Source organism: Astatotilapia calliptera, chromosome 20 (assembly GCF_900246225.1).
Source record: "Astatotilapia calliptera chromosome 20, fAstCal1.2, whole genome shotgun sequence".
In the NCBI taxonomy this organism is placed as follows: domain Eukaryota; kingdom Metazoa; phylum Chordata; class Actinopteri; order Cichliformes; family Cichlidae; genus Astatotilapia; species Astatotilapia calliptera.
In genome coordinates, this window is record NC_039321.1 from 16,049,765 (window position 1) to 16,063,396 (window position 13,632).

Genomic DNA, 13,632 nt, shown 5'->3' on the forward strand with positions numbered 1-13,632 from the left:
CTTTACATGGTGTATGACATGATTTACTGCACTATAGACACTAGTGTTAATTTTCGCGTGTAGTGCTACTGTTAAGGAATAAGCTTCATTGATCCCAGAAACAAAAGAGAAGTTAATTTAAAACATCGTACGAGAGTACACTAGAAAAAGAACCCAAAGCCCATTTATTTAATGGTATTGAGTAAATGAGGGCTACAGATGGATTATCTCAGTTGTTCTCCTGGCTGAAGTTTGGTCCTTTTACAGCATCCTGCCATGCGATTACATTTGTTCCTGACCACCAAGAACACTCACGTTAACTTTTATCGAGTGGAAAAGAAGTTAGCTTGTTTATATTATGCTAACATAGCTGTGTCGCTAGCGGTCACGTAGCACATCATTATATACCAGCTAGCCCAACTTCAGTAACCCTACAAATGTCACTGCTTTTTAGTTTTCTGTCTTCATTTATGCTGGAAGTGATAACAGAGCTGTACGTTTTAATTTGTTTCCAAAACCCCGCAGTCAGGACATGCTATATTGTATTTAGATAGAAGCTAGCGAGCTAACTCCCAGCTAACTTCTAACTCCGTTAAATGTCATAAATTCCGTTTTCATGGATGCCTGGATGCTAAACTCAATTGTTACACCTGGTAGAGCAGAACGCTGATCAATTTATTAAAGATGAAAGACTTTAGACAGTTTTTCAACTCTCAGTAATGCCATAGTGATCGTTTGATATATGGACCTGCAGCGGAGTTTAGGTCCAGACACGGCTAGTGACATCAGACTGAACAACCGGATACACAGAGCACCGCGCCTGGGTCCTCCTTCCCCACATCCCCACGGTCTGCCATGCCAAACCATGACAGATTCAATCAACATCAAGCAATTCTGAGGTGGTCCTGATGTTTCTAAACAGGAAGAAAAGGAGATTGTGGGTTTATCCACTCTCACAAGAAGGCAGCTGCAGGGAGAATTCCTTTGTTTGATCCAGGAGTTGAAGCTGTATCTCAACTACTTTCGCACATGTTTCAGGATGTCAGTGGGGCAGTTTGAAATCTTGTTGGCAGAGTTGGGACCTTGTTTGAGGAGATAGAGAAATAATTTCAGAGAGCTGATTGACCCGGTGCAGTGTCTAGCAGTGTATCCGAGGTATTAATTTACTATTTCCATATCATTGTATATTCCATACCAGTGCAACTTTTGAGCTATGAGCTCATGTGTTGGCAAATGCAGTGATCTGATTGGTCGCATCTGTTTATTCTCATCTGAGAAATCTGAAAAATCAAGCATGGTTCAAAAAAATAATGCTGTCCAGCTAAATTACGTGGCCGGTGTGAATGTCTGCATTAAGAACAAGTGAATCTGACCTGGGTGGCATTGTGGCTTCAGTGTGGTGAATTTCATGACAAAGTTACATACACAGACACACACACACACTCTCTCTCTCTCTCTCTCTCTCTCTCTCTCTCTCTCTCTCTCTCTCTCTCTCGCTCTCTCTCGCTCTCTCTCTCTCTCTCTCTCTCTCTCACACACACACACACACACACACACACACACACACACACACACACACAAACAACACAGGGAAATTGCAGATTTATGTATCTGTGCATTTTCATATTTTGCTGTTCCAGGTGTTATATCTTTTCTTACAGTTGCACCTGTTCCTTTTTTTCCTGCCAGTTAGCTGACAACAATGCAATACCCTGGATACAAAGCAGTTACTTTTGGTGCATCCCTGTGTACTGACTGATTTTTTTATTGAATAATACGTTGTTTTGGGAAAGGGTTAAGACCATTTCACACCATTAGCATTCTTTACAGTGTTTTTTTTTTTTTTGCTGTGTCAGACCACCACATTTTCATTTTGTTAACTATAGCAGTAAAAAGTAATGCTTTTTGGAATCTGTATCATTTCTACGTTCTGTTTTACGGAATCTCATCGGCACAAAGAAATAATGATAACAGCAAGAACAAATATTATACAAATATTAATCCTCAAATTTCTGTCAGGACGTCATTCACTCATTCTGCCATTTCTTTCTCTGATACTGTAATTTTAGAGCCAAACACTTCCACTTGCTGATTCAAGTCATCAGAGTGTGTGTTCCGTCAGCACTCCAGCCTTCTTTTGAATCCAGCCTAATTTACCTTTACCTGTAAATTTAAACAGGGGTTCTATTAAGTGGGTTAAAGCTCATTTAGTGCTCCAGGAGAGTAGAAAAGTGTAGTATAAGAATCAGTCCATTTACCATTTAATTTATGTACCACACAATTTTTCACACCTGTGACACCCTGGGACACCTTGTGCCCAAATAACTATAAAATAACAGCCAAAATAACTACCAGGACAGTGTTACACAATTTTAATAAGAAAACAGGAGAGACTTTTTCTTCCCACCACCCCTGGTATTCATCCTAGCTCAGACACAGGAAAAACTAATGAATAATTTTAACCTCCTCTGCAATCCACTTTACATTCTAGTGCACCTTTTAAGATAAGAACTTATTGTGTACTTATTCATTACTCTTAACCCGCCTATTGTGTTCACCCCCACCCCCTTACTTCAGTGTTCTGGTCACAATTGACCAGTCTGTTTTAACTTTCTATGGTGACCACTTTTGACCTGGAACACCACAGATGTAACAAAGCTGATTAAAACACTCAAAATTCAACGAAAGAGGTGGTCATCACTGTTATATGTTCAAGTGCATAGTGTAGAGGATGTCATAAGGCCACGAGGCAATTGGATGTAATATTAACTACTAAGGATCAGGTGGTCCCTGTTACCTGCTTGGATAAAATGGGCCCCAGACCTCTGTTTGAGGCATTTGTCTGCAGGGTGGGAAAAGTTAGTCTCTGTGGGGAGCAAGTTTTTTTTTTCACCTGCACAAACGACACCTGGCACCCCTCCATCCACTGGACCAGATCCTTTTGGGTCAAGTCAGTTAAGGGTCTGGTCAGGTCCGCGAAATCACTGGTAGTAGCCAGCCAGCCCCAGGAACCGCCTCACTTCCTTTTTGGCCTTGTGACATGGGCAGGATGCAATGGCGGCCATTTTCTCTACCTTTGTATGCACTTGCCCGCCTCCAGCTGCACACTTCTTCGGGTTGGCTGTGAGCTTCGCCTTCCACAGGGACTCCAGGACCACGGCCACCCGCTGCACATGCTTCACCCAGGTCTCACTGTAGATGATAACATCATCCAGTTAGGCGGCAGCATATGCAGCATGAGGACGCAGCACTGGGTCCATGAGGCGTTGAAATGTGGCCGGAGCTCCAAACAAGCCAGACCAAAGTGTGACAAATTGGTGCATACCATATGGAGTGGAGCAGGCAATTTTTTCCTTGGACTCTGCAGTCAAGGGAATCTGGGAGTAGCCCTTGGTTAAACCCAGTGTCGTAAAAAAGCGAGCAGTGCCAAGCGATAAGCATCAAACTGTCACACCTCATTCACCTTGTGGCAGTCAACACAAAATGGTGCTCTATGAGAATCATGGACTTTAACGTCTGACTCAGCTGCTCCACCAGCCCATGAGTCTGAGGGTGGTAGACGTCCGAAAAGATTTAATGCCCAATAACTCATACAGTTCCTTTAGTATGCCAGACATGAACAATGTACTCTGATCAGTCAGTATCTCTTTCAGGATGCCGACTCAGGAGATGACCTGAAACAGCACCTGTGCCACACTCTTTGCATAGATGGTGCACAGCAGCACTGCTTCTGAGTATCACATTGCATAATCCACCAGAACTAATAGAAAGTGATAGCACCAACCTTCTGATCAGTAGATGCCCTGCTCTACCTCCTGAGCTACAGCCTAATCCCATTCTAAATTGCCCATAGTGCATGCAAATGGTTGTCTGGCTTTTTGTGTTAGCCATTGCAACAGATTGGAGATTTGTCCAGGGTGTAACCAGCATTTCGCCCCATGGCAGCTGGGATAGGCTCCAGCCCCTCACCCCCCAAACCTGAATTAGATAAGCGGAAGAAAATGGATGGATGGATGAACTAGAGATTCTGAAAGTAGAATGAGAGGGGGAGCATTCAGCTATCAGATCTCTCATGTGGATCCTGCTCTGTTTGGATTCAAGAGACAGATATCCTTTCTACTTTTAAGATTAGGGTTGTAGTAAGGGTTGGATCATGGATTAATCCCTTAATTATGCTGTTACAGGCACAAGCTGCTCGGGAGTTTCTACGATCCACTGAGCGCTTCAATCTTTTTTTCACTGTGTGGCTTTATTCCCTTATTGCATGTCATTAACTTGCCTACTTACTTCTGTACTTTGTGTTTTCTCCTGTTTAATGCTGTGCTTCACTTCTGTCTCTTTTCTTTCACCCCTCAACTGATTGCAGTAGAGGCTTGTCCTTCCCTGTGCCCAGTTCAGCTAGAGGTCTTTTCCTATTCAAAGGGAGTTCTTCCTCCAAAGATAAATCAACATTCAAGGTGGCAAAAAGAGTAGGGGTCACAAACTGACAAAAACCATGTTAAATATGGAGATAGGATGAGGTGGGGGAAACAAATGAAGGGAATCTAATGATTTCAAGTTTTAAGATTATTAAGTTTTAAGATTTAAAATGCTTCAAACAAAGAGAGGACAGATTCTGAAATCTGATAAAAGGACAGTAGTTGCAGCTGTCAGCACATTGATAATTGTAACGGCCCAGAGCTGCATTCCTGACTGATCCACCGTTCAATAAAAAAAATAATGTCCCTGTCTCTGATGTTCCCCAGCTGTTGAATAGAAACTGGAGGGGGGGAAAAACCTAATTTACTCCCCTCGTGAGAGTAGGTGTTCTTTCTCTTGATATCTGTGTCTAGCCTGTGTGTCCATATTTTTCTTTATGCATATGTCAGTTGAAGGTGATTCACATCTTGACATCATTGCCTTTTGTCATCACACAGACTTCACACATCTACGGGCATTGCAGCGCGTTGTGTTTGATTGCACTTCAAAACAAAAGACTAAACGTGTCACTGTACAGCTGAAAAAGCTGCAAACAAGAATGGGAAAGGACACGAGAAAGTGAGAAGCTGGGAAAGTAGAGCAAACTTGAATTGTAGTTTTTGGCACACAGATGAAGTTATTTTTGTATAAGATGATAAAGTAACACAAGGTATGTTACCTTGGGAAAGCATTATTTGGCTTAATGACCATGTTGCGATGTAGCTCTAGTATTATTTTTTTATACCCTGTCATAAATGCATGACAGGGTATGTATGTCATGTATTATTTATTTGTTTTGTTTTTGTACAAATCTGGTTATAGCATCACCACCATCACCAATTCAACACCCAGTGACATTTGAATTATAGTCACAAACTCTATGGGCAGCACTGCCTTGCTTTCATTGCTCTCCCATTGCTTTCTCTGGCATCAGATGCACCCACATGGAGGCTGTGCATTCAGAACAAAGGGTAAGAAAGTTTATAACCCAGCTGTTACGTTCTGTGAGGCTGTGGGAGTGTGTGGGTGGGGTGTTTGCCCACTCTCCCCGCCTCCACCCCTCTTGCCACTCCTACCCCTCTCTGTCTCTCTCACTCTCCTCTCTCCCCAGGACACAGCTGCTGCTGATTAGCCTCGTTTGCCACCTGACTCCAGTCAGCAATCATCCTCTGAGGCTATTTAAACTGGGGATGAGCTGTGAGCAGGGTGGCTTTTTTTCCTCGGTGGCTCTACGCGTTTCGGTGCTAGATGTTGGACAGACAGCCTCTTTCTGACCAGTGAGCAGACGGGCTTGTGGGCCCTGAGAGTGTCTCCCCGTGGTGGGGAGTAGGGTAGGAAGTGTGGGAAGTGCCTCCTTTTTTTATTGTGTTTGTTTGGTAGTCTTCCTGCCTTTCGTGGCTGCGAGCGTTTTCTTTGTTTCTTTGGCGTTGTTGGTAAGACGGCGTTGCCGGCCCTTTAAGTTAATGTTAATGTCGTTTGTAATCCACCTGTACCATTTCGTAATAAAGTTCTATTAATACAGAACAACTCTGTCTGTTTTCCTTTTCATTCTGATTCCGGACTCATTTGTTACTGGTCCCCTCACTCATATGCCTAGACCCCTTCGGGGGGAACGTAACACCAGCATACATTTCTACATGGAGTACCCCTTCAAATGTTAGTCTTTTCTCAGTGTGGTCGAAAAGAACACTTGAAATCTATCGGATGTCCTTTTTAGATCCTAGATTTTATATCTAGCATAGAGAAGGTTGTATAAAAGAAATGTTTATATTATCCTTGCAGCAACATTTTTACAACATATAGTACAATATACAGTATAGACAAAATCACAGTAAAATCATTGTCTTATGAGTATGCTTATTTTTTCACACAGCATACATCCATCCATTTTCTTAGCCATTTCTCCTTTCATAGCGTGAAAGATGGGGTACAATCTCGTCACCCTGGTGGCCAGTCTATCTCAGCGCTAAGCCAGAGACCAAGTTCGCCTTTCAGGGAGATAGCCCATCCAGGCAAAAGGAGAACCTGCAAACTCCACACATCAGGGCCCCTTCTTCCAGGCCCTTAAGGCCTGGAATTCGACACCCCTGGTGTAGGCGCAATGTTTGGGCCATTCACAATGACGACTTATTGCTTAAAAAGGAGGATATGGGTGATGCTTCTAACGCTACGTCTTCTATAGAGCCAGCTGGAAAATGAAAGCAAAGTGCATTTTAAAACAGCTTTTGGAGCTAATGTTAGTTTAATTAGCTGTCTAGCTACAAAACTACAGCTGTAAAACTGATGAGAGCCAGCAATCAAAGAAAAACAATCTCAAAGCAGAAGAAATACCAGGAATTATTATTATTATTAGATAATGAATCTGCCACTACTGCATTACTACTGCATGCATATTGGGACTGGATTTTTATGAATATGTTTACTAGTTACTTACTTCAGTTTCTTACATATTAGACATAGGTTTGGCTTTTCCTTGCTGTATGTGAAAAAGATGTCACCAGATAAAAGGGATTCCAGTTTTAGCTTCTCTCAACTTTCTCTTTCTCTAAACCTTTGATCAGTCTGTTTTATCTCCTACTCCCAAAGTTCACAGTTAATTTTTCCATTGCTTAATCACAATGCGACATGTGCAAATATGATTTCTGTTGTCAAAGCAAACATTAGACTAAATTCATCTGCAAAGTTTTCACTTCATGTGTGTGTGCACCTGTTTTTCGATTGAAGTTGCAAAGGTGGTGAATGAAAAATGTGAGAAAATCCACTTCTCAGTACAGCCGAGTGACAAAAACAGCAAACAACATGCCATTTCAAATGTGCCTGCGCACACACACACACACGCGCGCACATTGACACACGCAAAGGTAAAATATCATGTACTGACTATTTAACATCCCCCACTTCATAAAAAAAGAGTGTGTTATGCTCAGAGGTGATTTACACAGCTGTTATATCTCAAAACACTCACACACATCCCAGAAACCTGAGACACATGTGCACCTAAGCATTTGAGAGCTGGTCTGTTCTACTTATTCTTGTTTAAATTCTCACAAACATAGTTTTTAGAGCTAATTTCACTCTCCTGCATTCATATCCTAAAGACCCACCCTAAACCAAAGCAAACCTTGATAATTTAGTTCAATTCAGTTTTATTTATATAGGGCCAAATGACAACAGCAGTCACCTCAGTATGACATGCTAAAACAATAGAGAGAAAACCACAAATAATGTGATGACCCCCTGTGAGCAATTGTCCTTTGACTGTGGGAGTAAGCCGAGAGAGATGCAAATTCTACACGCGAAGACTCCAGTATGCCAACAAATTTCACCCCAGACTCTTCTCTACTTTCATGATTAGGCTTTCCTTTTAGATAACACCTATAGTCATGCTTTCATGTCGTTTACACCAAATTCTGACTGAATTAAGCCAAATTCTCAGAAACTGAGACTCATCAAACCAGACAATGTTTTTCCAGTCTCCCTTTTTTTTTCCAATTTCGGTTAGTTTGTGTAAATTGTAGCCTCAATTTTCGGAGCAGGGGCGCCTCCAGAATTTTATCATATGGGGGCCACCAAAAATATTGGGTTGGTACACCAAAACAGAACAGTACAGGGGTCCAGCGTAGGGGAGGGGTGATGATGGCTAATCAAGGGGACATATAAAGTGACACAATACCAATGACAAAAACTGTATATGCAGGAATAAGTAACAAGTTAATTTTTCGAGTTATTGTAGGGTGTCTTTCTCTCTTTTGTGCTCATTTTTATTAAAATTATTACCAACATATGAGTCTTGCCAGGGAGGGCACCTGGGAGACAGCTATTGTTGGGGGGTAGCCAGTCCACACATGGTCAGGACTGGCTTCCAGTGTGACCTTCTGCTGGTTCGACATGTTGTCCATTCAGAGACGCTCTTCTGCATAGTTTAGTTATAATATACAGTTATTTCAGTTATTGTTGCCTTTCTATCAGCTTGAAGCACCATATCTTAAGAAATTGTGTGAATTTTAGCGGTCTGTCTTTAATATACTTTTAAGTATAAAGTGCCTTGAGGTGACTGTTGTAAATTGGAGCTTTGGAAATAACCTTTGGGGATATGCATGCACTGATAAAGGCTTGTCTGTTCTTAGATTATTTATTTTTTCGAGAGGGGTTGTTTTATCATTTAACTGTTTTTTTATACCATGTGAGCTAAATAAACTGTAATCCAGACCTATGATACCTCTAGTCTGTGCTTTTTCATGACTGTTTTTGTCCTCTACCTCTTAGTTTAGTTTATTGCCAATTGCTTTCTTGTATTAACTCAGTGTTTAAAGTTTTGTTTGTTGTGCTTTTAAAAGCTTTTTTTGACCTGCGATTAAGTCTTCTCCACTTTGGACTGAAACCTTTCAACCGCCTTTAATTTGGAAAAAGGTGAGTTAGAGGACCTCCAGCAATTTTAGCAAAATACTATAATAATGATATTATATCACTAAGATTTAATGTAGCATAAGCCTAAGGCCAAAAAGCCCGCAGTCCGCCAAGATGTAAGACAAACTGGTTCATGCACAGATACACTGATTAATCAGCACATCTGTTCACCATTAAGCTCTATTTTCACTTCACATTTGCAATTCGCTTAGATGGTTCGGAGTTTTCAAGGACAGAAATAACACTTTCTTAGGCATTACCATGGAAACTGATAAAGTCTTCAGACTTTAGAATGAACATATTTTTCTGTGACAAGTCATCAGAATCAGAGAGGCAGACAGAAGGCCACACACAGATCTCAATCAGTTTCAAGGATTGTCCAGTTACAACATTACATAACCTTCTATATTTTTTTATCTAAAAGTTCAATTGCATTTCCATTATCTACTTTTATGTTGCATGACTGGAATCTTTCCCTTTGGAGTGGTTTAGTCTTGCATAAGTCAACTATTGTAATAATCTAGCAAAGAAAGCCAGTCACACAAAGTACGCCCCACACAGACACGGGAGGTAAAAAGCAAAACTAACTAAGACAAACACAAAGCCTCAGAACCATCTCTGGCCACAAAGGTCAGAACTCTCTGCCTGGGAGGGATGTGAGGTGGGCAAATGAACTGAATCATTTCTTTAACAGATTTGATTCAGCCATGAGGCAGTCTTCAACATCGGCTGCAGACTCACCCACCCCCACTACTGCTGTCTCACCTCTGACACCTCAGACACTTCACACCTCCTCTACTCATCCTGCTCACTCCTCCCCACCACCAACAACAGCAGGCTGGGAAGAGTCCCACAGCTCTGGAAAACCTCCTGTGTTGTACCAGTGCCAAAGACTTCACGCCCCAAGGACCTCAACTGCTACAGGCCGGTGGCTCTGACATCCCACCTGATGAAGACCCTGGAGCGGCTGGTCCTAGCTCAGGCATTTCCAGTGGAAATTGGCCGACATATCCTCGACATATCCATGTATAATATCCACAAAACTTACAAAGAGGTTATGCACACACAATACGGTAATATTATGTTGAAGCACAGTACGTATCACTCCGCGATGCTCCTGCCTACGATAGCCGTAATGCTCCGACAATCCATCAAGCGGTGCGGGTTTGTAGCTTAGCAAAGTCGTACTAAAACATTTGACAGATTTTCGAGCGCCATGTACCACATAAAATCATTTCGAGGTCAGTAAACACAACCAGAATTCATACATAAGGCACACGGGATTATAAGGGGCACTGTCGATTTTCAGAAAAATCAAAGGATTGATTATAAGTGTGCAGTATTTTCCAAACAACACTGTAATAACGACGGCCCGCTAGCATGCTCTACCAAAAATAGTGCTTTGTTGTGTATCTTTTTTTTTTTCTTTTGCCTGTCCCGTTTGGCTCTTTTGCCATCAGAATTGTTGTTTAAAGGCGAAGAAAGATGCCCAACGGATTTACTTTACCAAATTGACCATCCCAGCCTTGCCGTAATGGTCCATTTGATTCACCTTTTATTGTTTATTTTATTTTCACTTGCTGAATATGGGACAGACTTGACTGGGGGAAAGAAGGGGAGAAAGAAAGAGGGAAAGAAAAAACAGCTAAGAAGAGGGACGAGGGAGAAGGGCAAAAAACAAAAACCAACAGAATAAGCAGAGGGGAAAAAGATGCATATATCGATCACCTGGATCACCTGTTGAGAAAGAAAAAAGAACACAAGCAGAAGAAAACAAGAGTAATAGAAGAAACAACATCACAATGATATATGGGAATATGACAGTAAATACAAAATATTAAACATTATTGTGCAGCACGTAAGATCGACAGAACACAATGTGCTTTGAGGTAGGAGCCAAAAAAGGTGTAGTTTGTGTGTGTGATCACCCGTGTGTACACCTGTGAGCATGGACGCGCTTGTTTTTTTTAAAAAGGTTCTGCCTCCTCTGCACCCTGGTGACACACCCCTACTCCAAGGCCCTGCATGTGTGGGTGGTTGTGGTGGAGCGGGAAGTGGGAGGCAGCTGGAGATGGGGAGGGAAGGAAGGGAGGGGCAGGTGACCCCTCCCTGGGGCCAGCTCCCCCGCTGACCCCAGTAGGCACCCCCATACTCCGCGACCCACCAGGGAAAGGGGGCCCAGGCCCATCCGGACCGGGGGACGATATGGGACGGAGAGTTTTCGCAGGTCTTTCCTCCCCACCACTGGGAACTGGTGAGAGCACACGGCTAGAAGAGGACCTCAAAGGAATGCTAAGACCTGCCAGCTCATACGCACATGCTCACAAAGAGAGGTCGATATGTTTTCATGACTGATCCTGATCTGTTTCCAAGGCTGTTATTTTTAGTGCTATAATCTCACCTATTAGAGCCCAGGATTGTCGCTGCCATGTTATTGAACCAAATCAAACAGGTAATAAGGAGAAAAATACACAAACAAATGCTGAAAAAACACCCAAATGACCTTTGAGAAGATCGGCAAAACAATACGATACAGAGAGAAGCTACACAAGTACACATTTTTTTCCATCGTTGTGTATTATCATTGTTATAGGTTATGCTGTATCTGTTTATTCTGCCATGTCCACTTTTCTGCTGTTTTAATGTGAATTTTGCAACTATGGGAGTAAAAAGGCTAATTTACCTTGTTAGAAGAAAATAATGGTAATCACACAGGATAGTCCACATGAACACAAAGAATGCTCACTTTATTTTTAGAAGCTATCAATGCTCAAGTTCCTTAAGAGTTTCTCAAAACATGTTCGTGGTGTGCAACTACATATCAAATAAGTTAGTATTAGTTGGGCACTCTCAGCCACTGAGCCGTGGAGCTATGACAAGTCGCCTTCTCTAATGTAGGCAACAGAAAATACATATTAAATATAATATATGTTTTATTTTCCTTGCTTCTTTTTTTTTGCTCATGTTCTACTTAAAGATATTCAATCTGAATAAAGAATTTATATTTTATATATTTTTATATTTCGCATGTATCTTTGTTTTTATGTCTGTGGAGGTTCTCAGTCATCCAGGTCATGGGAGTATTTTTTGTTTACATGTTACATGCTTGCAGCATTGTTCTGCTACTTGAGTAAGCAGGTGAGTCCAAATTTCTGACTGGTAATGTATGTACTAGCCCACTGGGTTAATGTGTGGCTATAATTATCCAGAGGATATAATCTCATTGCTCTGGGTCCTTTGGTATAAGGTTGGAAAGTTGCCTAGACTCCTTGGGCAGTTTCACTCCTTTACTTCCAAAATTTACACTGAAAATTAAATGTACCAGACTCGTTTTGTTCGAGCCACTTGACTGCAATAACATGCTTCATGCACTGAGAAGAGATTCGTCTCCAACAACAGCTTATGGAACTATTTTACTGTTTGTCCTCCAGCAATGTTGATGCTAGAATCTCAGGTTGTGCAGCTTCCTGGGTTTTTTTTTTTTTTCTAATCTGTGCTTTCTTTTACTTTAGAAACAACCCTCAATTAGATTTCCCTTTTGAGGAAAAAGTATATATATTAACACGTTTACGCTTCATTCTGGAAACTCGTGTAGAGGCAGAAAACCCTCCAGAGATCAGGACACTGTGCAGCCTGCCCATCTGTTGTAGAATCTCTTGTTTTTCAGGCTGCATATAAAAACTGTTCCCCTATTCAGATTCATGGCCAGTTACATCACTGTAAAAAAGGCTTCTAGCTGCTCTGTTAATGGTTGGTTTTTCTTCTTCTCCAGATAACTTAAAGATCTGTCCCATGGTGTGCAAGGCCATTTCTGCCTGAGCATGTAAATGACATTTAAGCAAAGCATTAAGGTAAAACAGCACACCCAGGCAAAAAGCTTTTGTCTGTTTTTTTAACCTCAGATTTCTCCTTTTACATCATATTTGGCACATCAGCTTTACAGTTTTATATACAGAGCTGTAAGGCCCTGTTTATGTATATTAGCAAATGTTCTCCAAGTTCTGCTGCTAAAGCACACTTTCAAAAATATTAAATATTTTCATCGTTTTAAAATCCTTAATATTTAATAAATATTTGGCCAACAAAGGCTACTATTACTTTGTCCACACAAAATATTCTGGGTAGCATCTAAGACCTATCATTACAAAGTTGCTTTTTCTACCAAAATTTGCCATTTATCTAACAAAATTGCAAATTTTATCAAAATCTTCCAATTAATTTACATCTTTTTCATCAATTTTACTTGACAGGACAGTCCCCTTGCACTTGTTTTGAACATGTAGTTGTTAACCAGCCAACTCCAGTCATTCCCATCCAGTTTTTCTGTAAAGGCAGTCTGGTCAGATTGCTGCTGTGGCAATACTGATACTCTCTATAGGGTCCAGAGTCTGTGACCAAGCTGCAGTTCCAACCATGCCGCCACTCAAACACTATATGTAAACATCAGTGGCTGCATTCTTTTTGAATTCTATCTGTTACTCAGATTCTGAGTAACTATCTAAGACCTTACTCAGATTCTATCTGAGTAACTGTTACACAGATAGTGATCTGTTAATGTGTAGGTTCCATTTTTGTGTCCAGCACCCAGTTTTATGCTGCATCAATACTTAATTATTATGATACAACACTGCACTCATCATTGGGAGGTGATGCATATAAAAACTCAATTTACAAATTACCTTTTACAGTAAACTGCTGCTTCTTATGTGGAAAGTAGTGAGTGTCTTTTCACTCTGTTTTTTCTTTCTCTTTGTGTAAACATTGCCAGAGGGCACATTGCATAAGGGT